We start from the raw sequence: 25,923 nt of genomic DNA, 5'->3' as shown, positions 1-25,923 counted from the left end.
AGTCGGGCCACCAAAATTATGTAAAAGCCAACACTTGGTGGCCCAGTTGGGCTACCAAAGTTTTGATAAATTCTGTTGGTTTCTACTGTTTTAGGGCCACTAAATTTGCTTTATGGGCCATAAAAAATATGAAATTGATGATTTTGGTGGACCGATTGGGCCACCAAGAAAAAAAGTTAGTGTGGAGCCTTGTATATATATATATATATATATATATATAATATATGTACATGTAGCATCCATACCGCAAGAATGTAGACTATGTAGACTAATTGAATATAGTCATTTAGTGCCATGCAGTTGCAACAGGTGAATTAATTTAACAATATAATGCCAAGTATGTAAGCTACAAAGCTTCAAGTGTTTTACTGTTAGTACAACAATAAAAACTTTGCCACCTTGTTAGATATCTTGCTCAAACTGTATTTTGTTGATGAGCTTTGGCACAGAATGGTTTGAAACCACTTCCTCATAGAAAACTATGTGTCTTTAAAAGTATAGCGCATTCCTCAGCAGAATTCATTTGCCCAATTTTGTTCAGGGTAAATAATTTAATTTACTCCTAGAAAGATAATTTTGAGCAGTTGATCAGAACTTTGGTGTTGAAGGAGTTATTTAACCATTAACGTAACATGTTCCAGGTACATGATTGAAGACAAAATGTTGTAGAGTTACTAGAACTCTCTCCCAGCTGAGGTAGTTGAAGCTCCCACAGTAGACACCTTCAAAATCAGGCTAGACCGACACTGGAAAGATAAGCATTATGATTCCCACTACTCTTAATTAGATATAAGAAGTCAATTTTCACCAACTTGCCCCACTGCCTCCTTAAACTTATTGAAGCATGAAGGAAGCTGACAAGTAGATAGACCTGGGGGGGCGTTTCATGAAAGGACTTGTCGGACGTTTTATCCGACAAGTCCCATTTTATCCGACAGTTACCATGGGAACAGTGCCTCTCGGCCAATCAAAATCAGGGCAAGATGTCAGATCTGACAACTTGTCGGATAAAAATATTGATGAAACGCTCCCCAGGAAGCTTGACTGCTGATTCAGCATTCTTCCAGTATTTGCGGTAAGGTAAGGTAAGGTAGAATGCAGTATAGGTCACGTATATGCCTAACGTTTGTGTGGACAGACGGGTAGAGTAACATCAGGTTTAGTGTTCGGGTCATTTCTACCATTGGATAATAACAGGAAATGCACTCTTCCTAATAGACTGTCCCGACCCATTTTAACAAAAGGCAGATACAAAAGGACATTAACATATCCGGTTAACTTTGAAATCGATCCAGTTGTTTCAGAGGTTCTAGATGTGAACCCGACCCCCCCCCCCTTTCGTTGGTGATGATATCACTGTTAAAGATCCAGTTGGAAGGAAAAGGGGGTAGCATGTTCCCTCCCCCTTATCATCCAAAATTGATGTTGTGCCTTCCTTTGATAGTCTGATTCTTGATGATTTTTTTAATTTTTTTGTTCCTTTTACCTTGTTGGAACATTCATTAGAAGAAAAAAATTGTTCCCTCTTATTTTTTTCAAATTCTTTTTTCGCATCTGGTTACAGCTCTTTACGATATGATGTGCTCTCACATTCAGTATGTCTACTCTATTCTTCTTTTGCTTATAAGTGAAATAGTCTTCACAGTTCATAATTATGGAAGATCTAATTAGTGATTAACATGTGGTTATCAATATTTGTTGCTTCTTCAAACTTGTATTCACGATTATTTATTGTTTTTTTTACATTTGCTTAATCTTGTATGTTGTGTTAAGCTTCTCATCATTATGAAGGATGTATCAAAAGAAAATGAACCCATAGGAACAAATCACCAATTAAGGTCAGTGAAAGTTTGAGAACAATTTGACAAGTAATAAGAAAGCTATGAGCATTTTATTTTCTAGATCACTATGTGTAATGGACATCCTCACTCTGGCAATGTCATGTGACCAAGATTTGTGATGTCACAGAACTGCAACTCTCCTGTTAGTACACTGAAAATATACCCACACACGTTTGCTCATTCTGATCATAGTGCAAACTCTTAGTCCATGATATATATTGTGAAACCTCTACTACCTGTTATCCCATGAAAAGATACATGGGTCCCATACACACACAAGGTTAGCGATTAATCGCTAAATGATATAGCCTATCAAGATCATCGTTGCATGCACATTTTGCTCAGTAGACTGACTAGGAACCAATCAGAATTGCTCTTTCAAATTAGTGATTAATCACAAATCTTTGTAATACGGGACCCAGATCTATCAATAAACTTGATAAAATTCCAAGTTTAAGTAAATGTAGGAAAGTAATTGGGTAGCTGTTAAGTGTGACATCAACACTGATCTGTATGCTGATGTTAGTATACACAGGGAAGTGGGAGGTTAGAGGGATACAGGTCAGTGGATATCAGAAATCTAGGTCGCATTGCCAATGAGAGGAGGTCCACATTAGTGATCTAAACATTCAAATGCTCATAATTTGTTGATTTTTCTCAAACTTTCATTGATTTGTCTCTTTTATTATTCTGTTTTCACACAAGCTAACCTTTTCTGATTGTTTCATTCCTCTATTGTTGATAAGTATTAATATTGTTGATAGTTACTAAAATTTTTTTTTTTTTAATGCAATACTCCATTCATTATGGTAACTAGTAACTAGTTTCCAGTAAAAAGATATTTGTTTTCTGATCTACTCAATATGTACATGTAGGTGTTATAAATAATAAATGTAATATTATATTGTATTGTATGTAAATAGAACTATAACTTGAATGATTAAATCTTCCCATGATTTGAAGTTTAAAAAATACATGTGTATTATACATTATCATTTCTCGTAATGTACAATTTTTTGAATAAAATAATCATAATTCCATGTATACTGTTGTTAGCAAGAAAGATTTTAATGATAATAGTAATAGTGGTGATGGTGATGATCCTGATGATAATGATAATGATGATTATTACCTATATTGTTATTATTACTACATTCCATATCATTGCTATCTTCATTATTTTCATCATCAGTTATTGTGATACAATCATATAGGTAACGATTTGCTAAGCCTTATATCCATTTGAACATACACACGCAATGTTCATTATGATGTAAAAGAAAGAGATAGGATAGGTAAACAGGTATAACTAAAACAAAACAATTAGTGATACAGTGAATTGAATAAATATATGCATGTTTTAACTTTGATCCGGATTTTCATGACAAGGCTATGGTCATGAATCTTCAGAGTTTAGTACTGTCAGCAATATTACCATGATAAAAGATGAAAATTATTTGTGAGGTGTAGATAAAGTGATTAAATATTTGTACAGAATTGCAGCATTTACTGTCTAAGTTTTATCATTTTGATGAAAACATGCAGTTACATCCATGAATCATCATCAAGTCCAAACTGTTGTAATTTAGAAAATGGTGAGTGTTTGTTCACCAGGCACTATGTGCACTGAAATTAAGCTATAGGCCTACCTGAAAATAGTTTAAAATATACTTCCGGCCTTGCCAAGTTTATTTTCTTTCTGGGGGTTTGTTTATTTTCAAATAAAGGCCCCCATCTACGGACTTTTCCCTGGCGGGTTATTTCAGGTAGTAGGGGAGTAGTGGGAGAGAAAAAAGAAAAGGAAAAAAAAAAGGGGGTATGAAAGGAGAGATGTGTGCAGTGAAACTCTAATACAATTAAGAAAAAAAATTCCACAAATCACCTTTCGTATCCCCCCCCCCCCCACTTACCCTCTCTCAAAATAATCCGACAACACTCCTGTTTCGATTGCCTTTTCACATTGTCTAGTAATAGCATGATTATGTGCTACACCAGAGAGTTATGATTGATCCGATCAAAAGCTGGAAAGCCAGCAACCCCAACATCTAAAAATAATGTTTGTTTAAAATATTTTCTAGACATGATGTATATTGATACATCCATTGTTCTCTTTAAAATTCAGTGTGCTTCTCTTTTGTTTACAAAGGACGATGTGGACATTTCCTGCGGAAAAAATAATGACATTTATGAATTTCCATTTAGTTGATGTTGATCGGATCAATCGTAACTCTTTGTAAGACGGGGTCCAGGGTAAACAAAGATTCGTTTAATTGTGGGTGTGGCGTATGATGTTGAATGCTATAACAATAGTGGGCTGTATAGTATTAACTTAATTGTATCGTGTATGAACGGCTTGAATGTTAAGCCAAATGTAAGCCCAAATGCCCATTAACCATAATCCCTATTAGGCTATTTTAATCCCCATATAGAAATCTTAAACAAAGAGCACTCATTTTTTTTTTTTTTGGGGGGGGTTAATACTTATTTTCATAGAAATTTGTGGTAGGAGCAAGTGGTATTGTTACGTTGCTCAAATTTTTAAAGGGGTACTTCACCCTTGCGAAAAGTTTGTTGCAAAAACAGGAGAAAAAATATTGATGATGGTTTGACTTTTGAGGAAAATCCATCAAAGATTAAGAAAGTTGTCAGAATTTTTTTTATTTGTGACGTCATATCCGAGCAGCTGCCCCATAAATGCATAAATCCCAAATGTTTAATGGTTCGTGAAGGCCCATTTATTTCTTTCAGGAGCGGGTGTGAGATGATTTATCCATAATAAACAGGAGGTAAAATATTTTTAATCTTCTGAGAAAATGATATTTTTTTTAAATTCTTTTTTGCCATACGATGTGTTATAGGAAAGCTGCTCGCATATGACGTCACAAACCAAGAAATAACATTCTAATAACTTTCTTATTCTTTGATTGATTTTCCTCAAAACTTCACCAACATTTTTTATCATTATTCTGCTATTTTATAATTAAATTTTTGTCAGGGTGCATGTTAACGACATTCGAATGTAATCAGCCCCGAGTTGCATATAGACTTGACTGTTGTGTATCTCTACTCTGAACTCCCGGTTCAAAGAGTTGAGCGAAAATGAAACTCTGGGAAAATTATGAAACAGGGGATATAGAGGAAGCAATTAAAATGGAGTCCATCAAAGTCGGTTATGAAAAGGAAAGTTATGAACATTTTTTTGAAATAGTTCTTTGGCGTTCCTCAAATTGACAATGTTTCTTCGAAATGGTAGGTTTAGTACACGGAAATTATTTCCGTGGTTTAGTATAGCCTACAACCACCATCATAATTATTTTGTACACAAAATTTTCTATATTTTAATGTCGATTATATCTCTCTCTAACATTCGAAAGGTTTATAGCGATCGGCCTAAAAAAGTGAAAGTGATTTTATTTGTAGGGGGTAGTATCATTTTCATACTCCATTAGAAAATCGTTTGCATTCATCATGTTCCATAATAAATAAATCCGACCCTAAAAAAAATTAATTCTTGAATTTATGTTACAAAAATGAAGCTGCTCTCACATGACGTCACAAATTAAACACATTTAGAATTCATCAGATAACTCTTTTGTTCTTTGATTGATTTTCATCAAACTATTAAATATTTTTTTCTCAAATTTTCCTGTTTTTATTAAAACAAACTCATCGTTATTGTGAGCTTCTCCTTCACAGTTGACACTTGGATTTCAGCATGGACCTATCTAGTAGGTCCATGATTTCAGACTCCCTTCCTTTTACCCATATATCAGTGCGTGTGGATTGACATAAAAGGACGCACATAATATTGTTGTCATTGCTCTTCTTCATCTACACGGCAATCCCGTGTGGTCTAGTGGTTAGGATTCGTGGTTTTCACCCACGCGGCCCGGGTTCGATTCCCGGCACGGGAGTCCATGCACTTTTTGTTCTTCATTACATTTCGGGGGGGGGGGGAGGAGTGTATGGACCGACCGTAAAAAGGTGAATCTTCGCACAGAGAAATTTTTTTTGTTTTCTGTTATCATAAAGAAAATTATTTTTAAAATTCCCTGGGTTCCCCTGAGCAGCTGTAGGCCTCGACAGGCGTTCCAAGTATCCCCCCATTTTGTGGGATATAATTATGCGCGTCCACGGTGCATGCCTGTTGCATTTTGCAGCCAGTGTTTGTAAGACCGTGTCGAGATAACAATCGATGTCCCCCCCCCCAAAAAAAAAAAGAGTTTATTTCAAATTTATATATTTTTAGGCCTATTCAAATCCATGAAAGGGAAAACCAGGTTCACCAGTTCTTAAATCTCTCCTTACTTAGTTTCAATGTACAATGGGCATCATGGCTTTCATTGATAACCTGCATGGCATCAAATCAATATCAAATTGAATTCTTCTCCACCCAAAGATTAAAAAAACGGAATAATGATAGGGATCTAGTCAAAATATTCACATTTCCCCAGAAAAAAAAATAGTGCTTATCCCCCAAAATGAAGGACCTCCCGTGCCGGGAATCGAACCCGGGCCGCGTGGGTGAAAACCACGAATCCTAACCACTAGACCACACGGGACTGCCGTAATCAAAACTGATTAAAAGTGAATTATTAATATTTTAATTTCATCCATTGACAAAGAAATTGGATAATCCTTCAGGAAAGTAATGCCAGGTACATCTATTGCGTGCGTTTCCCCCCCCCCCCCCCACTGCAAGAGGCCTATATAATTTTATTACAGTTTTTAGGCGCGAGAGTGAGAGAGACCAATAGAGAAAATAATACATTTTCATATTTTTTGAGAAATACTGTTCAAGCTTTCAACCAATAGCTCAAGTTTACATATTTAGATTTGAGAATGAGTAAAAATGCTTAGATTAGACTATTGAAAAAGGGATGCCCCCAAAAATAGTTATCGTGCACGGACTAACGTTTTTGATTAACAGATTAATGAGGGTTTAAACTCTTACCTCTAAAAATAAAAGGTTTACTTGAGAGAACAAAAATTAATTGATGAGGAAATTGGTCATACTCTATTAATATTCATCTTTTTTCCGTAGCGGCATTTTTTCACTATCTTCCCTATATAAGAAACTAGTAGGGCCTATACTGTTCAAGATAGTGAAAATGATTGTTGGACGATCAACTATATAGCGCTGCTTATGGTTATACACGTGACACTGACAAAAATCAATCATACAAAAAAAAAACAGGATTAAAAAACACCTTATAATGCAAATTAGGCCCCTAAACTTTCATTTCCAAGGGGGGCCACACTTTACAAGCTTTGCTTTTAGTGGCCCCCCTTATTTCCATTTATGCTAAATTTTATACTGTTCTTTTTTTACGAAGTATAAGAGTAAAATCCCGGGGGGGCAGTTACATTGACGAGTGGATACCATTCGCGACCAAAAAAACACGTAAAAAGGATGTCTTTTTCAAGATAGGGCACGTTACGTATACGTAACGTAATAAGGGTGTCAAAAACACTAAAATAATGAAAAAGGGTATCTATTTCGCTAGGAAAGCTACGTGTTTAGGGTCAGATTTGCGAGGGTATAAAAAATTAAGACTAAAATGTTTTATAAAGGATGTACTTTTTGCCCCAACAGTCAACACTACGTGTTTAGAGTACGATTTGCGCGAGGTGTGGGAGGTGGGACCGTACTATTAGTACTACTAAACCCAATATTGTAGGCAGTGGCGTAACTACGGGGGGGGGGGGGCATGGGGGGGCACGTGCCCCCCCCCCCCCCAATCGGCTGGCAAAAAAAAAAAAAAAAAAAAACGGGGAAAAAGAGAAAAAGAGGGAGAAACTGAGAGCAACGTAGTGGGAAGGAAGAAATTATTGTTAATTATGTCATGTTATATTAAATAGAAATGAAAAAAATATCATAACCTTATGAAACATAATTTGCTCAGGGCCTATGTCTTCATTGTCCCTGATGCTCGCATCGTCTGTTTAACGAGATATATAATCCTGTTGTACTAAAACCTCCCGTTTTCAAGTCAATACACCAAATATATTTCCTCGCACTTCGAATTATAATTGTTTTATGTAGTGACATATCATTTTAAGGTCTTAATATAAAACATTTCCCGTCCGTGCTTATGTTCGCATTAGTGGATTAGTGAAATATGTCTGCTCTTCATGAATTCCTAAAATCAGTCCTTAAAATTTCCCTTTTTCTGATCTGAATATCAAAAATTTCAGCTTGCGCTCGCTTCATTTGGTTAGTGAAATACGCATGGTCTACGTGAATTCCTACAAACAAGCCTTAGAATGCCCCTCTTCAGATGTGAATTTCCTAATTTTTCAGCTCGCGCTTCGCGCTCGCAATATTTGACTAGTGAGATGTGTATGATAATCATGACTACAATGACTACAAAAAGTATGTCTTTAGGTGTAATTCTAACAAAATCAGCATGCGCTTGGCACCCGCATTAGAAGACTATGGTGAGATATAATGTACTCTTAATGGATTCTTTTTAAAAATAGACCTTAAAATATCCATGTTTGGGGTCAATATATAAAAAAATCAGCTCGCGCTTCGCGCTCGCTTCATTTGGTTAGTGAAATACGTATGGTCTTCGTGAATTCCTACAAACAAGCCTTAAATGACCCTCTTCAGGTCTGAATTTCCTAAGTTTTCAGCTCGCGCTCGCAATATTTGATTAGTGAGATGCGCATGTTAGTCATGATTACAATGACTACAAGTGATTTATGTGTTTGCATGCATAAAATTCTAACAAAATCAGCAAGCGCTTGGCACTCGCATTAGATTACTTTATGGTGAGATATGTATACTCTTAATAGATTCCTAAAATATAGTCCCTAAAATGTCCGTTTGGGGTCAATGTATAAAAATTTCAGCTCGCGCTTCGCGCTCGCATTGTTTGTTTAGCGAGACAGGTACATATCATGATTACAAAAATTTGCTTATAATGTCCCTTTTTAGGTCTGAATATCAAAAATTTTCAGCTCGCGCTTGCATTATGTGACCAGTGACATACATATCTGTTTAATGACACTGTCCTTAAAATGTCTCTATTAGGTCAGCATACCTAGCAACTGAGCGCGCTTCGCGCGCTCACTAAGTGACTCAAAATTTTTGCTAGTGCCCCCCCCCCCAATGCCATGACCCACGGTACGCCACTGATTGTAGGTAAAGGTAAAACCGACGACCAACGTCCGTGACATTACAATTACTAATTGTTTAGGCCCTTTAGGGGTTCAATTCAGGGAATTCTTGCCAAGAGTATCGTTTTGTTTCTAATACTTATTAAGAGCAGGGTTTCACACGCCAATACTTGTTAAGGGGTGCATTTTCAGAATATAGAAAATACGTGTTTAGGATGCTTTCCGAGACCCCATGGTCGCGCATGGTATCCACTCGTCAAGTGCCCCCCCCCCCCCGGAGTAAAATTGTATCTGATTTATATTGCTTTGTATTATGTTTTGAATGGAAATGAAAACCATGCCGCAACCGGAATATGGTGCAAACTAGACCTACTCACAGATAAGAATTCAGTTATAGAAAGAAACAAAAACACAAATTTATGAAATTAAGGTATTTTAAAACTAAATGCCACCCCGTTAAAGGAAAGGCATTATATATTTAAAAAAATCCTGTATAAGATATCCCTGCATGCAGACCCTATATACTTGCTGGCTGGTGACCGTTGACACATGATGAAAGTCTTCGATGACAGTTTTGCCACCATGCCTATCCACAAGACTGGAGTACATTAATCGCGGGAAAAGAATCCGCACCAACAACGAGACGAAATCTCGCCGATGGTTTCGAACCCTAGACCCGACGTATACCTCCAGCCTGAGCGGAGCCTAGGCCTGGTGGCCCCGGGGACCTCCTCCACCAACCTACGAGCACCGAGTGGGTGACAGCGAGGCCGCTTTGGTGAATTCAATCCCCGAGAGCCGAAGTTTTTAGCGCCGTTTCTTCCCATGTTGATGACCCCAAGAAGAAAAACGTGCCCTCCACCCCTGGGTAGGGCACGGCACTAACGTTACCGATCTCGTAGAAACGATTGATCAGTAGCGAAGTAAGCGATTTTGTGAAACAGCACCCATGCAGAGACCTCCATCACGAAAGATGAATTTCTCGGCAGCAGGCTGGATCCCCAGAAACGCACGGCACAAGAGCGCTTCGATTGCTGTCTGCTGAAAAATTGATTTGTCTGCCTTTATATAGGCTTGCCGTTGTATGCTTTTTATGACACGGAAATGTTGTATGCTCACTGCCCAGTCTGTTTGTTTACTTCCGCATACGCCCACGAGAATTATAGTCTACTCGATCAGACATTGTGTAAAATTCCGAATTTGAAGGCTGATCCATAACAAATTGTCCTCGATTTTTTGACGCCACTGGAAGAGGCTGTTTATTTCATGATGCTACTTCTTAATTCTGGATTTCTTACAACACAGTATCCAACATTCAGAAAGTATAATATATTTCAAAAATAATACAGTGTCTTGTAGAACACGAGTCTGCTTACCAACGACTACGTAACGCGGTGCATCCATTTATCAGATGATGTCATTGTTATAAATATCAGCTTCAATTGATTTCAACATCAGTTGAAATGCACTGTTGGCGATTTCATTTTACCTTCTTTTTATTTTGAATTACTTCGCGTTTCCAGGGATATCTATTACATAATATGACCATGCATATACACTTTGAATGGGGGGGGGGGGGCTTTATATCCCATCATATAATTTTACACTTGAAGAGTTGCTTACATTACACTTGAAGTAGGCCTACTGATAGACAATTTTACACTTGAAGTACTGATATATTTCTTTCTCACATTTTAAATGTATATCAGTATGATATTTTATCAAGCAAACCATAGTACCTCTCATAGTATTGGTTGAACTCTATTACCCTTCATCATAACCAATATTTATGTCATTAACTATGGGTTTATAGGCCTTTATAATAGAGAGTTACACGACATAATCCTCTCTGGTTAAATCAATCTTTCTTCTCCCCCCCCCTCGACCCTCCCCCATTTGACAAATTGTATAGGGGCTAAGCTAGTCTATATATCTCTTCATGATACTCCCTCCCCCTAATCTATATATTAATAATAGGTCTAGAGAAAGTAATTGTTAGACTTAGACCCCAAAGCCTCTGCCTGTGTCAAATAAGAGAGCCAGCCACAATGCATAGTGAATCTAGTCTCACTACTCTGCATTATGCACGATATGCGAACTGCGAAAACCAAGGGTCTGTGCCTGCAGACTACCCCCTCTCTCTCTCTCTCTCTCTCTCTCTCTGTCGTATGACGTCACTTCATCGAAACCTACGTATGTGATTCATTGTCTGGACACGATCTGGGCTATTAGTTTTAATAATGCTCTCCAAAGTACATGGCAATCCCGTGTGGTCTAGTGGTTAGGATTCGTGGTTTTCACCCACGCGGCCCGGGTTCGATTCCCGGCACGGGAGACCTAGTTTTTTTTTTTTTTTTAGAATTTGTTACTAGTAATACTTGCCTCAGTGAAATTGAAATAATAGTGAGAAATAAAGAATAAGATGAGCGTCTAAATGGATAATCCAATACTACATTATACTCTTTACTGACAATAATATTATAGGCCACTATCATGCTACAAGTAAAACCCCACTCAGTTATAACAGGGAATAGACTGATATTAATATGATAATGAAAATATCATAACCAAATGAATAAATTACACCTTCTTTAATAATTATGTATATTTATAATTATTAAAATGTTTACATTAATATGTTTGTGACGGTCCACGCTTACGAGCAATGCGTTTTTACTTTTAGTCGATCCATTAATTTATTTACAAAGATAATTGTAGACTTAGATTATCCCATGTCGTTTTCTTACTCATTATGTAAGCCTAAAATGTGAAATGATGGAAACTTCTGTGCTTATTTTCAATTTTTGAAAATGTGCTATTTTTGTTCAGTATTGTTGAAAATGAATATTATATAAATTCATTATTAAAAAAATCAGTTATTCTTGCAGTTTTCATTTAGACACATAATCTGATATGTACAACAAGTTGGTCTAATAAAAAAGGACAGGTTTTTATTTGCTGTGCCTTTTTCAGGTCAAATTAGAACACAAATCACACTCCTCCCCCCTATGGTAGGCGTAAAAACAAATGCATCGATTGTGGACTCGTGTTTGGACTGATCTTGGAGGGAGAACTACTATAGTATACCTCCATGGACTGATCGAGGGCGTGCGCCTAGAAATCTGTATTGCACCATAGTCTTGAAATGTACGTTCAGCACACTGCATCTGAAATACAGTTCGTAGGCCCTTGATCTACTATACAGGCGCTGGAATATTTCTCAGATTGTCTAATACCCTAATACCACATGGGCTAAACCCATTTGGTCTATTAACAGTTTGGTCTGCAATATTACTGCTGTTTAGTCTACACTATTCAATTGTTCTTTTACCCATAGTCTTTCTCTGCCGTCTAATACCCAGTTGGTCTAATTTCCCCTTTTCATAAGTTTTTAGCACTTTGTCAAATCAAAATAATTTTGATTCATGAACCGTTTATCATATAGACAAAGGGGCGTTAGACCGAATGGATATCATACAAAATGGGGAGTCTAACTCAGGAAATAATTTTTCAACGGGATATACCCTTCACAAGCATTGCTTTTATTAGTGGGCCACCGGGTAACCATTTCCATAATGCTCTATTAATGCTTTTCTTTAAAGTGACAATCCGTTCACTAATATTTTTCTGATTCATGTTTCTGATTATTGAATGGAAATGAAATAAAGAATTTAATTAAATAAGACCATGGACCTACTAGTCCATGATAAGACCAAATGAATAGTAGATAAACTACATGTATGATTAGACCAAGTGGGAAAGGACCAAATGGATAGACAAACTACATGTATGATAGACCAAGTGGGAAGGGGCCAAATGAGTAGTAGACAAACTACATGTATCGATTAGACCAAGTGGGAGGGGACCAAATGGATAGTAGACAAAATAATAGGTCATGAATGATTAGACCAAGTGGGAAAGGACCAAATGGATTGTAGACAACGCGGGTGTAGACCAAATGTGCATTAAGCCACTTCAAAATGGTTCCAAAGTAATAAATTGTCTTTAAATTTGCAAAAACATATTATATTGATTTCAAGAACTCCAAAACAATAGCTGATCATTATACAGAAGAAATAAAGATAAGTGGGATTTCTATCGGACAAAAAAATAATGTGAGATTTTTAGGTGTCATTCTAGATGAGTTTTTAACATGGGATGACCATGTATCTAAAATATTGACGTCTGTATCAAGATGTATAGGTATAATGTTTAAAGTTAAACACTATTTACCTCCTCAAGCATTACTCTCAATTTATAATTCTATTTTACTTCCACATATCACTTATTGCAATATTGTATGGGGCTCATTCAAATAAAAAAATCACCATATCCTTTTACTTCAAAAGAAAGCTATTCGTTTGTGTGCCGACGCTGGTTTTTATGAAAATACTGGTCCCCTCTTTAACCGTTTCAAGACTTTAAAAATTGATGATATACATAAATTTCAAATTGCTTTGTTTATGTTTAAGTTTCACTGTCGCCAATTACCATTAACATTTGATCATATGTTCCTTTTGAATTCGTTTATTCATAATTATCCTATGAGAACTTCAACAAATTTACATTTATCAAATCCGCTAACTGCCTTATAGCCCATAGGTAAGACATACTGGTCCAGATACCTGGAATGATATAGCTTTAACAATACGTGGTGCTCCTACATTGAACAAATTTAAGTTTGAGTTTAAGCATTCCATTATTAGCACTTATTTGAGTTAAGATATTGTTCTATCATCAGTTTCATGACTTTCATCATATTGCATACTTTATTTTTTGTATTATTTTATACGACGTATCTATGTTAAACATAGTAATATCAATCGATACACGGCTGGTGTGTTATTATCATTTGATTTATTCTTGACATGCTTGATGTGTTTTCCTTTTGGCCCTGCTTTTACTGTAATTTTTAAATATTGATTTTATTCAGGGCCGTAGTCTTTCTTGAGGGGCGTCCTTTTCAAGCCTTGTGCTTATGACTGTTCCCTCCCATGCAATGATTGTTTATTGTTATTTTACCATGAGATATTGTCAATATATTTTCTGTTGTATGATTTATTTTTGCATGGAAATAAAGAATCAATCAATTAATCAATCAAAATGATAAGGAAATACATGCTTGGCTTAAATTGGACGTTCCTCAAAAGGCAGAAGGGTGTCGCAATCAGCACTTTCTCCAAGAAAACATTTAGCATTGGAAAGTCCCCTTAAAACGAGGAAGCAACATTGCAACGGCATTGCACAACAGGTAGAGAGATCCGAACATCAAATTAAAACACCTTTCATTAGATTTAAAAAATATATTTTGCGTATAATGAGAGAACAAAGCATTTATAACAGTATAGTAATAAGCAACAAATTTTGACCGGCCAAACATGGCGTATAGGCCTATATATGGGGCAAAATTTCTAAAAAAATTTACTACAAAAATCATATTTTTGTGATAGATTTAGACATAATATTCAGAAAATAATATAATATTTCTCCCTCCTTATCTCGGTCGTGAAAATTTTGGGGGTCAATCGATGGCCCCAACCCTAACTTACCCCCATTCTGTATACGCCTGTGCCTAATGCACTATTCTGCAGAGGGATGAAAAATAAAGGAGTAAAGAATTAACCAGATTAATACTAACAACAACTGAACCTCTAGGAAGAACAGAGCCATTATATCAATGGCTCTGAATAGAGTGATCCATCCGTATATGTTTTTATGTGCATGTTTATATATTAATCTCATATCTTGTGCAATGTATTTTATTGTGATTTTTATACGGTAAATAAAACCAAACCAAACCAAACAAAATCAAAATTGACTATCGAACAAAATGTACTGAACAACATAAGATGAAAACAATATAGATTCTTGAAACTGTATGAATGTAATTGAGTATTATATGGGCAAATACAATTGTAAGAGTGACATATCCATTTAATTTCAGTTTAAGTTAAGAAAACCTGTAAACAATTTGTACAGTATAAACCACTGAACTATGAGTTCAGTGGTATAACAATGAACTACTTATGAGTAACACTCAATACTCAGGGAATAAAAGCATAATACTATACTAGGATTTAGAACACAATACTTGGTGCAGCCTTAGCTCAACTCATAAAGTAAAGCTGTTGTTTTATATAAAAGGTCTTTATACTCTTCACACTTAACATATGAAGAGTTTAGTTGCAAAAGGGGTTAGGTTCACTTTGGACCATTCCGAGAAAAACCATGTTTTTTATTCTCACTTATTGCGATATTCTTATGAGAAACTAAATTGCCATGATGTACTACCCTATCATATGAACATAAAATTGGGTATAAAAGAAATCTACCTGTCTTCAATTTTTTCTATATATTTTTGAAAAATTTATCATTGTGGACCTAATCCCTTTTGCAAGCAAACTTGAAATAAATCCAATGTTTTTTTATTAAAAAAGTGATTTTTCTTTGCCACTTCATTCACATTTTCATTTGAATTTCAAATTTTCTTTGGTATCATCAGAGTGACTACAAATTTAAAGGTTGAGAGACAGAAAACAATAAAATTTCTTTTGACAAATGAGTTCTTCAGAATAGTTTAGTTGCAAAAGGGGTTAGGTCCACTCCAAAGAAATCATTTATTTTAATTCTCCCATATTGCAATATTCTTATACGAAACTGAATTTTTATGATACCCTACCATGAGAACATAAAATTGGGTATAAAATAAATCTACCTGTTTTCATATTTTTTAAGATATTCTTTTCCAAAAAAATCTGTGTGGACCTAACCCCTTTTGCAACTTAACTGAAATGGACCTAACCCTTTTTGAAAAAAAGTGATTTTTCTTTGCCATTTTAGTTCACTTTTTAATAGGAATTTCATCAATCTTACTTCCCACCTTCATCATGTGTAGACCTGACTCTAAAACCCATGCAGACCACCACTCGTGTGGTTAGAGGTCAATATTGGGTTCATCCGATTTTGTTATAATAAATCTGTTATAATAATTGTTCCAGAATATCAACTAGTATGTGATGCTTCATCATTTTTGTTGTACCACTAACACTCGATACATCAACGCTACCATTTGAATAAATGAAGAGTGTTTTACACAATCATAATAATTATGAGGGGCATGCTGTGTAGAGTTTTATGCCATTGGTCTCACCACATTTCGTTCGATTATATACAAAAATCGTTTAAGGCGACCGCACACCTTACGATTGGTCTGCGACCCGATTTCAGAATAAAATGTAGTAGAATTTGATGCTAATATTAAGACTTGGAATATCTTACTGTGCAATGTTCTAAATCATCGTACGAATACCTATGTTCAAATCTGTGACTATGCTATCATCCTTAGAATAAAAGCGAATTTAATATCTAGTCGTAATGACGTCAAAGCAGTCGTACGATTGGCTACGATTTGAAACTAATTTGGCCTTTACTCCAAAATAAAGGCTTGCAATCTTTCAAAATTGTTATATTAGTATTCTTTCAATTATTTTTAACCTCAAATAAAACGATACGTTCCATTCACATTTTCAGAAAATGAGCAAAATGCGATTTGTGCCAAAATCGGATCGCGAACAGTCGTAAGGTGTGCGGTGGCCTTTAGGCCTATGAAAATTGATTCGTTGAGGGAAAAGTTTAAACTAAATGATTTTTCATGAAATAGGAGTCATCCTTGAGACAAATTAAAATTGTAAACAAAATAAATTGAGCCTCGTGCCGGGAATCGAACCCGGGCCGCGTGGGTGAAAACCACGAATCCTAACCACTAGACCACACGGGACTTTCTTGTAGTGCAATGATAGTGGACGATATTTTACAGTGTTTTTTTTAATTGATCTTTTATTCAATTAAAGAAGAGATGAAACAAATACTATTTACATGAAATGGTAACAATCGTAGTAACAATTGTAATCTGAATTGAAAGGTCAAGACCACCTCGTATAAAATTGATTTCAAACAGGCAGTAATGCATAACGCTGAAAATTTCATCAAAATCAGATGTAAAATAATAAAGTTGTGGAATTTTCAAGTTTCACATTACATTTCAGTTAAATGCACAACTCAGTGTATGCAAACTAAAGAGAGGGGTGATGACGTCACTCACCATTATTTATTTGATTATTTTATGGTTTGAATATCACACAATTTTTACAGGTTTGACAAACATGATCCTCTAAGACAATGGATATTCCACATGTTCAGAGAGGAATAAAATTTTGTTTTACATGATAATCATATTTCATATTTCAAACAATAAAAAACAAAATATATGTGAGTGAGGATGCCATGGACACTCTCATTTTGCATAATATTTATCACTGAATTGTCACTGTTTTGTGAAAAATAAACGAATCTTTGAGTATCAAAACTTTTTAAAATTTACGTCCGATTTAAATAGAAATTGTACGATTTTTTCTCCTTTTTATTCAAATCAACCTTTTTGTTTGTTGCATTGGGTGGACTTTCCCTTTAAGAAATGGTTTTAAAGAACAAAATAAAGCCTCCCGTGCCGGGAATCGAACCCGGGCCGCGTGGGTGAAAACCACGAATCCTAACCACTAGACCACACGGGATTGACTCGTTGTGTTGATATTGTCGACGATATTTTACCGTGTGTGTGTTTTTTTTTTTTTTTTTTTTAGGTTTCTTTGATGTTTTTTTGTTGTTGTAACGAAGATAACAATATTCCGAGCCCCTTGAACGGGAAGATTTCGGTTGAAGGTAAAGGGAAACAAAGGGAATGGGGCAGTGGCGTACTTGGCATATTTCGTCAGGGGGGAAAGCGACAAGCATGAGCAAGGTGTGGGGGGGGGGGGTAGTAGGCATGGACGTATGGCACACTTTTTTTAAGGGGGGGGGGCTGATTATCATAGCCCAGATATCAACTTCACCATTTTAGGTCAATGTACACTAAAATATGATATAACATATATATAATAATATATATAAATAATAATTGCGAGCGCAAAGCGCGAGCTGATTTTTTAAATAAAAATTTAGACCTAAAACGATACGTTTTGTGCACTTAATTATGAATAGGATGGGTATCTTCCTTAATATATTGTGCGAGCGCAGAGCGCGAGCTAAAAATTTTGATATTCCTAACTGGACACTAGACATTCTAAGCAGTTTTACAGGATGGGTATCTAAACAGTCGTGTGGGCGCGAAGCGCGAGCAAAAGCTTTTGATATTCCGGCCTAAGAACTGGATATTATAAGCACTTTTTGTAACCGTGAACAAATTGGTTTCTAACTAATCAATTGGTGCGAGCTGAAATTTTTGATATTTCAACCTGAAAAGTAGACATTTATCTTAGATATCCAACTAAAAAATTGATGCAAGCGCGTAGCGCGAGCGAAATTTTTATTGTTATAATTATATTACCTAAAAGTTGTCCTCTACCTTTTCCTGTCCCTGGTCAGCCCAGTCCGTCCTCACTATCGGTACAGAGAGCACTAAAAGTCGCATTGCGTAAAGATCACAATTTACCGATAAAAGTGTCAGTTTAATTGACATTTACCAACAAAGATGGTGGAAATAAAAAACCGAATCATTTGGAACAGCCCCGTGTGCCCGACATTTTTTCCGACAGTCTGCAATCCAGTTTTTGTTTTACCATTCCTCTTAAACTCTTTCTTCTTTTTCCCTTCCCCCTTTTTTCTCTCTTTCCTTTTTCCTCTTTTCTTTTTTCCTTCCCTTTTTGCGCTTTTTTTTTTGCTTGTGACTCGTCGGGGGGGGGGTAGTCTGCCCGGCAGTCTGTCCCCCTGCCCCCCCCCCCTCAGGTACGCTAGTGAAATGGGGGTAAAGTATGATTGATGAAAACTGTGTTAAAATCCCTCACATTTTAGATTTTATCTTTTAAAAGGTAAAAGTACATTATGTAGCGGGGGAGGGGTGGGACAGAGTGCCCCCACACACTTAATTTTGATGACAGGGCTCAGAGTCGGTATATTTTGAAAGGGTAGTCATCAAAGTGGTGACCATTTTTCTGTCTAAAATGTTGTGTCCCTCCATTTTTAGTTACTCATATACGCCCCTGGCATACAGATGGGGGTGCTTTAATCCAAGTTTACTTGGGTCCATGGACCCCCAAACTTGCATATTAGTTTATCACGACCAAGAAAATGAGAAAAAAGGGAAGAAAAGATAAAGGGTGAAATATTTGATTTGATTTGATTTATTCATTTCTCTTCTTCATAGCAACATCTATGTTAACATAACTTTCATAAAAACATTTTGACAATAAATCAGAAATATTTATGTCATTGAACATGAAATCACTTTGTCATTGCAAGCAAAAATTGCTTGAAAATATGACAAACCGAAACATAATAATGAGAAAAATGGATTACTATGTTATATCGACATAGGAAAAAAAACTTGCTACCAAATAATGAGAAAAACGATGTTGATGATGGTGAAATGATGATGATAATGATAAATAATAATAATAACGCAGTTCTTGTATAGCGCATGTCACAGATGATGATGACATATTATTTTCTGAATATTACGACATAATCTATGAGAAAATTGATAGATTTTTAAACCAAATTTTATCTTTGCTTGTCATTTTTTTCTACCCCCCCCCCCCCCGTGTGTGTGTGTGTGTACATGGTGTAAATCCCAAACATAAACGATATACAATTGCTTTTGTTCATGAATTTCGCACGCAATGCATCGAGAATCGGGTCCCTACCTAGTTGTAGCCCTATAGACAACAATGAACTTTAATCCCTAAGATTACAAAATAAATCCAATATTCGGCTGGTCAATATTCAGACCAGGGCTCCGTAACATAAAGGTTAGTGATTAATCGCTAATTTGAAAGAACAATAATTCTGATTGGTTCCTATTCAGTCTACCAAGCAAAATGCGCATGCAACGATGATCTTGATAGGCCATTTCATTTAGCGATCAATCGCTAACCCTTGTGTTACGGAGCCCAAATCTGGATTTATATCATATCCTTGAAATTTAATAGGCCTATACGTTTTGAGTTCAGGTCGAAAGGTCACCAAAAAAGATACCCCAATCTTTTCACCATGGTTACTAAAAGAATAAAACCTGCATCATTGAATTGCTATTCCATTGACCTCTCCTAAATTAGCCATGTCAGAGGGAGATAGAGAGGGGGACAGGGATTCTAACCACTGAACTTTCTAGTTCAGTGATTCTAACCCGGGATTCTAATGACAATGAAATAAAATGTCGATTTGTGTTCTAAAATGTATAAACATGCAATAGCAACTCTAATTGCAATGAACATAATATTTTGTTATAACTTGTATACTTATACGTTAGCGTATTTTATATGTCGAGCATTTTTTTTAATATAAGGCTATGATATATGCGGTTTGTTTGTTTATAAATACATGTACATACATTCGTTATTGTTATTCTCAAAATCAAGGGCATGCATATGCTTATATTTGGATTTGGGTGCAAAGTACGAAAGGAAGTATTGCAACACAACCGGCAAGAATCGATCCGTAGTCTGTATCTAAACATTTTCCGTCCTCTGCATGCGGGATACGAGTATACATCATTTACTCCTGTTTACTTCGGCCTATTATATTTTCAAAACAATAAGTATGCCCAGTAATTATGCCAGCAACAAAATAGAGATTAGCAATGCATCCAACATTATATTTGAGGACTTGTGGAACTAGGAGAGGCAGAGGCGTATATATCGTTTTTCAGTAAATGGTCTGCTGTTCCTTATACTAGTTCCTGAAATAGGCTCAGGAATTTGAAATAATAATATTGGTTATTTATATAGGGTAAATTGCCAATTCGTCTACTGCCAACGCGTCCACTTACCACAATCATGGTCTACTTTCATAATGCCATTCCGTCCATAAAAAAAATCGTCTAACATTATTGAATTTGATTTAGTTAAGCATCTAAAATCTAAAAAGGTTTCGTTGATAGACTATGCATAACCTTTATTTTGCTACAGCTGTTGCTATGACGCCAGTACGTCTGGTACATCGCCCAATGAAAAGATCGTAACGAGGTGACGTGACCAATGCTATTGTTTTGTTCCTATTTTTAGATAGTGTCGTCTGCATTGTTTGGGAGCGGCATCACCGCTTCAAGATTATAAATACCGGGGACACGCCGGGGTATAATCAGGCTAACTGGGAGATCTGTTCGAGAGAGCAGGAGGCCGCTGACAACTCGTTTTCATCATGACAGACTGGAAATGGGTGCTAGCTACCGTGAAACAACCTCTCATCTGATGATATCAATGCTTACTTCGCTTTTTGCCTGAGTTTCTACTCAGGCTTTTGCCTCTCTGGGTGTTGTGAGAAGCCGCTAGCTCTCAAGAAATGCTAGCAGTGGATCGCAACGCTTGGAACCGGTCATGGGGGAGCTTCCCACCGCAGCAACCCCGCCATCACTGTCCGCCAGTGCTAAGGGGTGGTGGGTTGATGCCCTCTTGGCCACCAAACCAATTCTCTCGGATCCCGTCTGTACCAGATATCGTTTTACTTGGTGAGAAATTAATGTCATCATTTTTTTTCGCCATCAAGTTCGAAATTCTGGCCATTCGGGTTGGTTGGGTGGACACCGGATATTTTCACAAACAACACGTCGCTACCTTTTACTTCCGGGATGCATTGCTCACATCATGATCTTCCACGTAAGTGTTCATAATTAGATGTATAGGGCCTATATTTTTTCTGTCCCTTTGATCACCCGACAAGGGCCATAAACTAAAATTTCTTCTCCATCCCCTTTATTTTTGTGATGTGATTTCAGTCATAACTTAATGTAGATATAGTGGGTGGATGAACGATTTCAAAATAGGAGGCCGTCATATGCAATAAAAAAAAATCATCACTACTTTATTTACTTGCCATGCAACGACCATAAAAAATGACAGAAAAGAAGGTTAAAGGATTCATAGATACAATGGAGAAAAGGATTGACTTCATATTGGAACATAAATAAGAATCGGAGCTCGAGGTTTAAAATTTATGGCATAGCGGCTGAGCTGTGCTATAGTTTTTGCATGTAGCAAGATCCTATACTGAATTCAATTTGGGAAACTGAGAAATCATTAGGATAAACTTAGCCTTTTTACTTCCTGGAGACGTAGGTTATAGGTATACTTAAAATAATAATATTCTAAAAAAAACCTGATAAGGTGTGGGCATGCAATCGAGTCTACGATGAGGGAAGCAGCTCTTCACAACACCCTAATGGAGGCCATTTTCATGAAAGCGAAGGAAGCATTTTAACATCCAATGACGAGGTTATTTGGCGATCTCTAGCACTCTGTTCCAGCTTGTCTGTTAAATACGACAGACCCTTTGTGCTCTCGGCGAATATTTGCTCCAGTACTGCAAACTATCAAGTGAGTATGCTGATGGATATACAAATTAGACAACAAATAAAAATACACACAACCTTGCACTCAGAAGCAGAACCATGATTAATCAAGGGCGGTGGCCCAGTTAAAAAAATATATATAAGAATACCACAGAAATTATTTTTAAAAAAAGAAAGAAAAAAAGGAGGTCTCTGCCCCCTCCCAGACCCACGTCTCTCTTTGTCGACATTCAAAACTAGTCTTCCCAAAATTTAATACACGCAGCTACAAGAGGGGCCTTCCTATATAAAAGGGAATTTTTATATAAATTCTTGTGAAAATGAAAAATATCTTGTAAAACGAAATGAATCTACTGACGGGAATCTGATTGTTTTTACCATACAATAAAGGGGCGGGGAATCAAAATATGTCCCTCCTTAAAAGTAATATAGACCTGATCAGAGATTGGTATATTAAATAAAAGGCCTATATGACTAATGATGAGATATAATTATTAGGCCTAAGATGGAAATTGATCTCTATTAAAACGCATTTAAATTTGTCCTCTTTAATGGTTGCTGTAGGCCTATATACCCGGGGGCCTATATCAGTACGAGGCAACTCACATTTTCGTTTAGCATTCTTTTATTCGGACCTTTCGGTACCCAAAATTATTCTTGGAGAGATTGATTTGTCTATTCTATTAGTCTTAATATGACCTTTGATATTTTACCAGGGGTGTCGGATATAGGGATCACAGGAACGATAGGAATATGGGGCCGATTGCACGAAAGGGTCTTTGCAAGGACCGTCTTTCGTGTCGCCCATCTTTTATGATACGCCATGTGAAACGCATTTCAAATAAATTATCTGCAAATATATTTTATTTGTCCGTTAGAATAAACAAAAATATTTTTTTATCAAATGATGTGATATCTCATGAAATTGTATAAAATTTGATTTAAAAGCTAGCTTACGAATTTTATTTGTTTATCATAAATTTCAGAAACACCCCGCTTATAGCGCATCATAAAAGATGGGCGACACGAAAGACGGTCCTTGGAAAGACCCTTTCGTGCAATCGGCCCCTGAACTATACGCTAGGTGACTGCCCTTAGTTCATGTCAATGGAATATTGGGGTAAGAGTCTAAAAGCTGCCCGTCCACTGTATATACTTTTTCAGTCAATGATCCTCTATTCATACTTTTTCTTTTAATCTGTATTTTTCATCGCTTGAAAACCCCTCGGGGCGATTTCCCATAGGGATTAGGGACGCCCCCTTGCCTTCCGACACCGCCCCTGTATTTTACATTTTACCTATGCCGATAAACATGATAGTTTTTTTAAATCTAAAACGCTATTTTATCAAAGTTTGATTTGAGTGCGATGTCGAGGAAACACGGTAGTTATCTTTCCTTTGTACTACTCAACCTTTGGCACGAGAACTATAATTGTTTAATAATTACAATACTGGCGTACACCACAGACAACTGGTATAAAACATATTCAGGCGCGGCTCCAGGGGGAAGGGCGCAAATATGTATTCTTTTAAAGACCAAAATGCCCATCATTTTTTAGTGATGACATTTTTTTTGTTGGGGGGGGGGGGGGTCGTGGATCAATTGTCAAATAATTGGGACAAATAGCACCCCCATTTAAAAAATTCCTGGATCCGTGCCTAATGTAAATGTATAGTTACCAACCTAACTCAATGGAAACAAAATATATGCAATAAAACCCGATTTTAAAATTCGATGTTTAATTTGGTGCATATTGGGAAATGGTTTTGAAGTATAGGCCAACACATTGGATACTCGATCACCTTTTTTCACTTTCGCAATATGATAATCATGATCTCCATCCATCACATCACAATTTTAATTAATGTCACAATTATTATCTACCCATGATCATGATGATCATCATCATCATGATCATCACTTCATCATTACCATAGTTATCACCCAACCACCAACACCAGTACAATCAACTTTATAATCACCATAAACATAAATATCGCCATAATCACTATCACTATCATCATCACCATCATCATCATAACCACCACTGGCACCACCACCACCAACACATCATTGTAACCATATTCATCATCATCATCAACATCATCATCACCACCATCATTGTAACCATCATCATCAGCAGCAGCATTATCACCACAGCCACAACTACAACCCCCCTCACCACCACCAGCATCAACACAACCACCACTCCTACCCCTCACCACCGCCATCATCATCATGATCAACACCATAATCACCAACATCATCATCAAATCATATCTATCACGGTCCACATAAAATATGTAGCAATAAATGAAACTTTATTTTTCTTTTCCAATAAAAAACACAAGAACTCAAAAGGTTTTCACTAAATATGCAGGTGATTTATTCTAGATACAAATTATCACAAGGGGGAGACGAAGTCACATAGAGCAGCAAGCGAGATGATCAGCATGAAATGATTAATTTACCAATCAACCATGATTAAAATTCAATTCATAAATGAAATAAGAATAAGTGATGAGCTTTCAAGTGTGAAATTCTTTGGTCAATCTCATTAGCATTGAACATTTCTTACCAGAACCATATCACAAACAAAGTCGGCAGTAAGTTCATCTTATGATCAATTCTTGTGTACGATGATTGCACATGTTGGTCAATGCATCAAGTCCTAACAATCAGTCATAAATGTTTATACAATTGATCATTAAGATCTATGTTTCAGGGCCGAGGTTGAAAAAGTAATCAGGTTATTGTGATGTCGCAATTTAAGGAAAAGTGAGGGAGGGGGAGAATCACTGGCTGAATCAAATGAACAAAATTCCTCATTGGGTTGAAATACCATATGCACTCACTGCAGAATAAATGAACAAATATCAATGCATCTGGCAGAAAGAACCAACATGGTTTTCATAGTTTTTGAAAGTTTGCGTGATATTCCAAGTGCAATGAAAGAATGATGGATGAAACAGAAATATTGCACAAAATAGAGTGAAGTTCAACACCTATTAAATACATTCACCTTTCTAAATTTTGAACTTCAACTCAATGAAAAGCATGATGTGAGGAGTAGTGGCAATTGAAGATCAAAATAGGTTAAGAGAGAGAGAGAGCAAGAGAGAAAAGATAGAGCCAATGAGAGAGAATACAGACAGGGCAAAAGAAAAGGAGAGAGAGGATAAGAGAGGGACTGTTCAGATAAAAAAATAGAGAGAGAGAGAGAGCAAGAGAAAGAGTATGTTGGTGTGTGTGATAGAAGAGCCTAGAGGGGGATAAACAAGAGGGAAAATTTACGACATAAATGGAGAGAGTGGGAGAGAAGGGGAGAAAAGGTTAAAGAGGGGGTTAAATAATGAGAGAACATGACTGCAAGAAGAGAAAAATTGAAGTAAAGGAAAGCTTCACAAAAGGAGAGCTGAAAAATATGCTGTTTAAGTGAAAAAAGATTTTGTCAAAACAAAAATGATGAATGAGAGAAGCAGTGCATAACAAAACATATATTAATGTTCTCTAAACATAACATGAAATACTTTCTTGGTACAAACTAGTCATTACTTAAAATGATAATTCTGGGCTTGCATATTTATATCGCAAAAAGAACTATGGGGTTAAATAAT

The 25,923-nt window shown here is 36.3% G+C and overlaps 5 non-coding genes across 5 annotated transcripts; 2 read left to right on the top strand and 3 right to left on the bottom strand.

Annotated features, from left to right (window-relative positions):
* Positions 1 to 5,683: 5,683 nt before the first annotated feature.
* On the top strand, positions 5,684 to 5,755 carry TRNAE-UUC (transfer RNA glutamic acid (anticodon UUC)). Its single transcript has one exon. It is a non-coding gene; the product is annotated as a tRNA-Glu (tRNA).
* A 576-nt stretch (positions 5,756 to 6,331) lies between these two features.
* On the bottom strand, positions 6,332 to 6,403 carry TRNAE-UUC (transfer RNA glutamic acid (anticodon UUC)). Its single transcript has one exon. It is a non-coding gene; the product is annotated as a tRNA-Glu (tRNA).
* Positions 6,404 to 11,229: 4,826 nt separating this feature from the next.
* On the top strand, positions 11,230 to 11,301 carry TRNAE-UUC (transfer RNA glutamic acid (anticodon UUC)). Its single transcript has one exon. It is a non-coding gene; the product is annotated as a tRNA-Glu (tRNA).
* A 5,370-nt stretch (positions 11,302 to 16,671) lies between these two features.
* TRNAE-UUC (transfer RNA glutamic acid (anticodon UUC)) lies at positions 16,672 to 16,742 on the bottom strand. Its single transcript has one exon. It is a non-coding gene; the product is annotated as a tRNA-Glu (tRNA).
* Positions 16,743 to 17,464: 722 nt separating this feature from the next.
* On the bottom strand, positions 17,465 to 17,536 carry TRNAE-UUC (transfer RNA glutamic acid (anticodon UUC)). The gene has a single exon. It is a non-coding gene; the product is annotated as a tRNA-Glu (tRNA).
* Between the last annotated feature and the right edge of the window lie 8,387 nt (positions 17,537 to 25,923).

The sequence above is a fragment of the Lytechinus pictus genome, chromosome 18 (genome assembly GCF_037042905.1).
Source record: "Lytechinus pictus isolate F3 Inbred chromosome 18, Lp3.0, whole genome shotgun sequence".
Taxonomy (NCBI): domain Eukaryota; kingdom Metazoa; phylum Echinodermata; class Echinoidea; order Temnopleuroida; family Toxopneustidae; genus Lytechinus; species Lytechinus pictus.
Note: the sequence above shows the minus strand (reverse complement) of the source record. Positions and strands in the feature narration are given on the sequence as shown.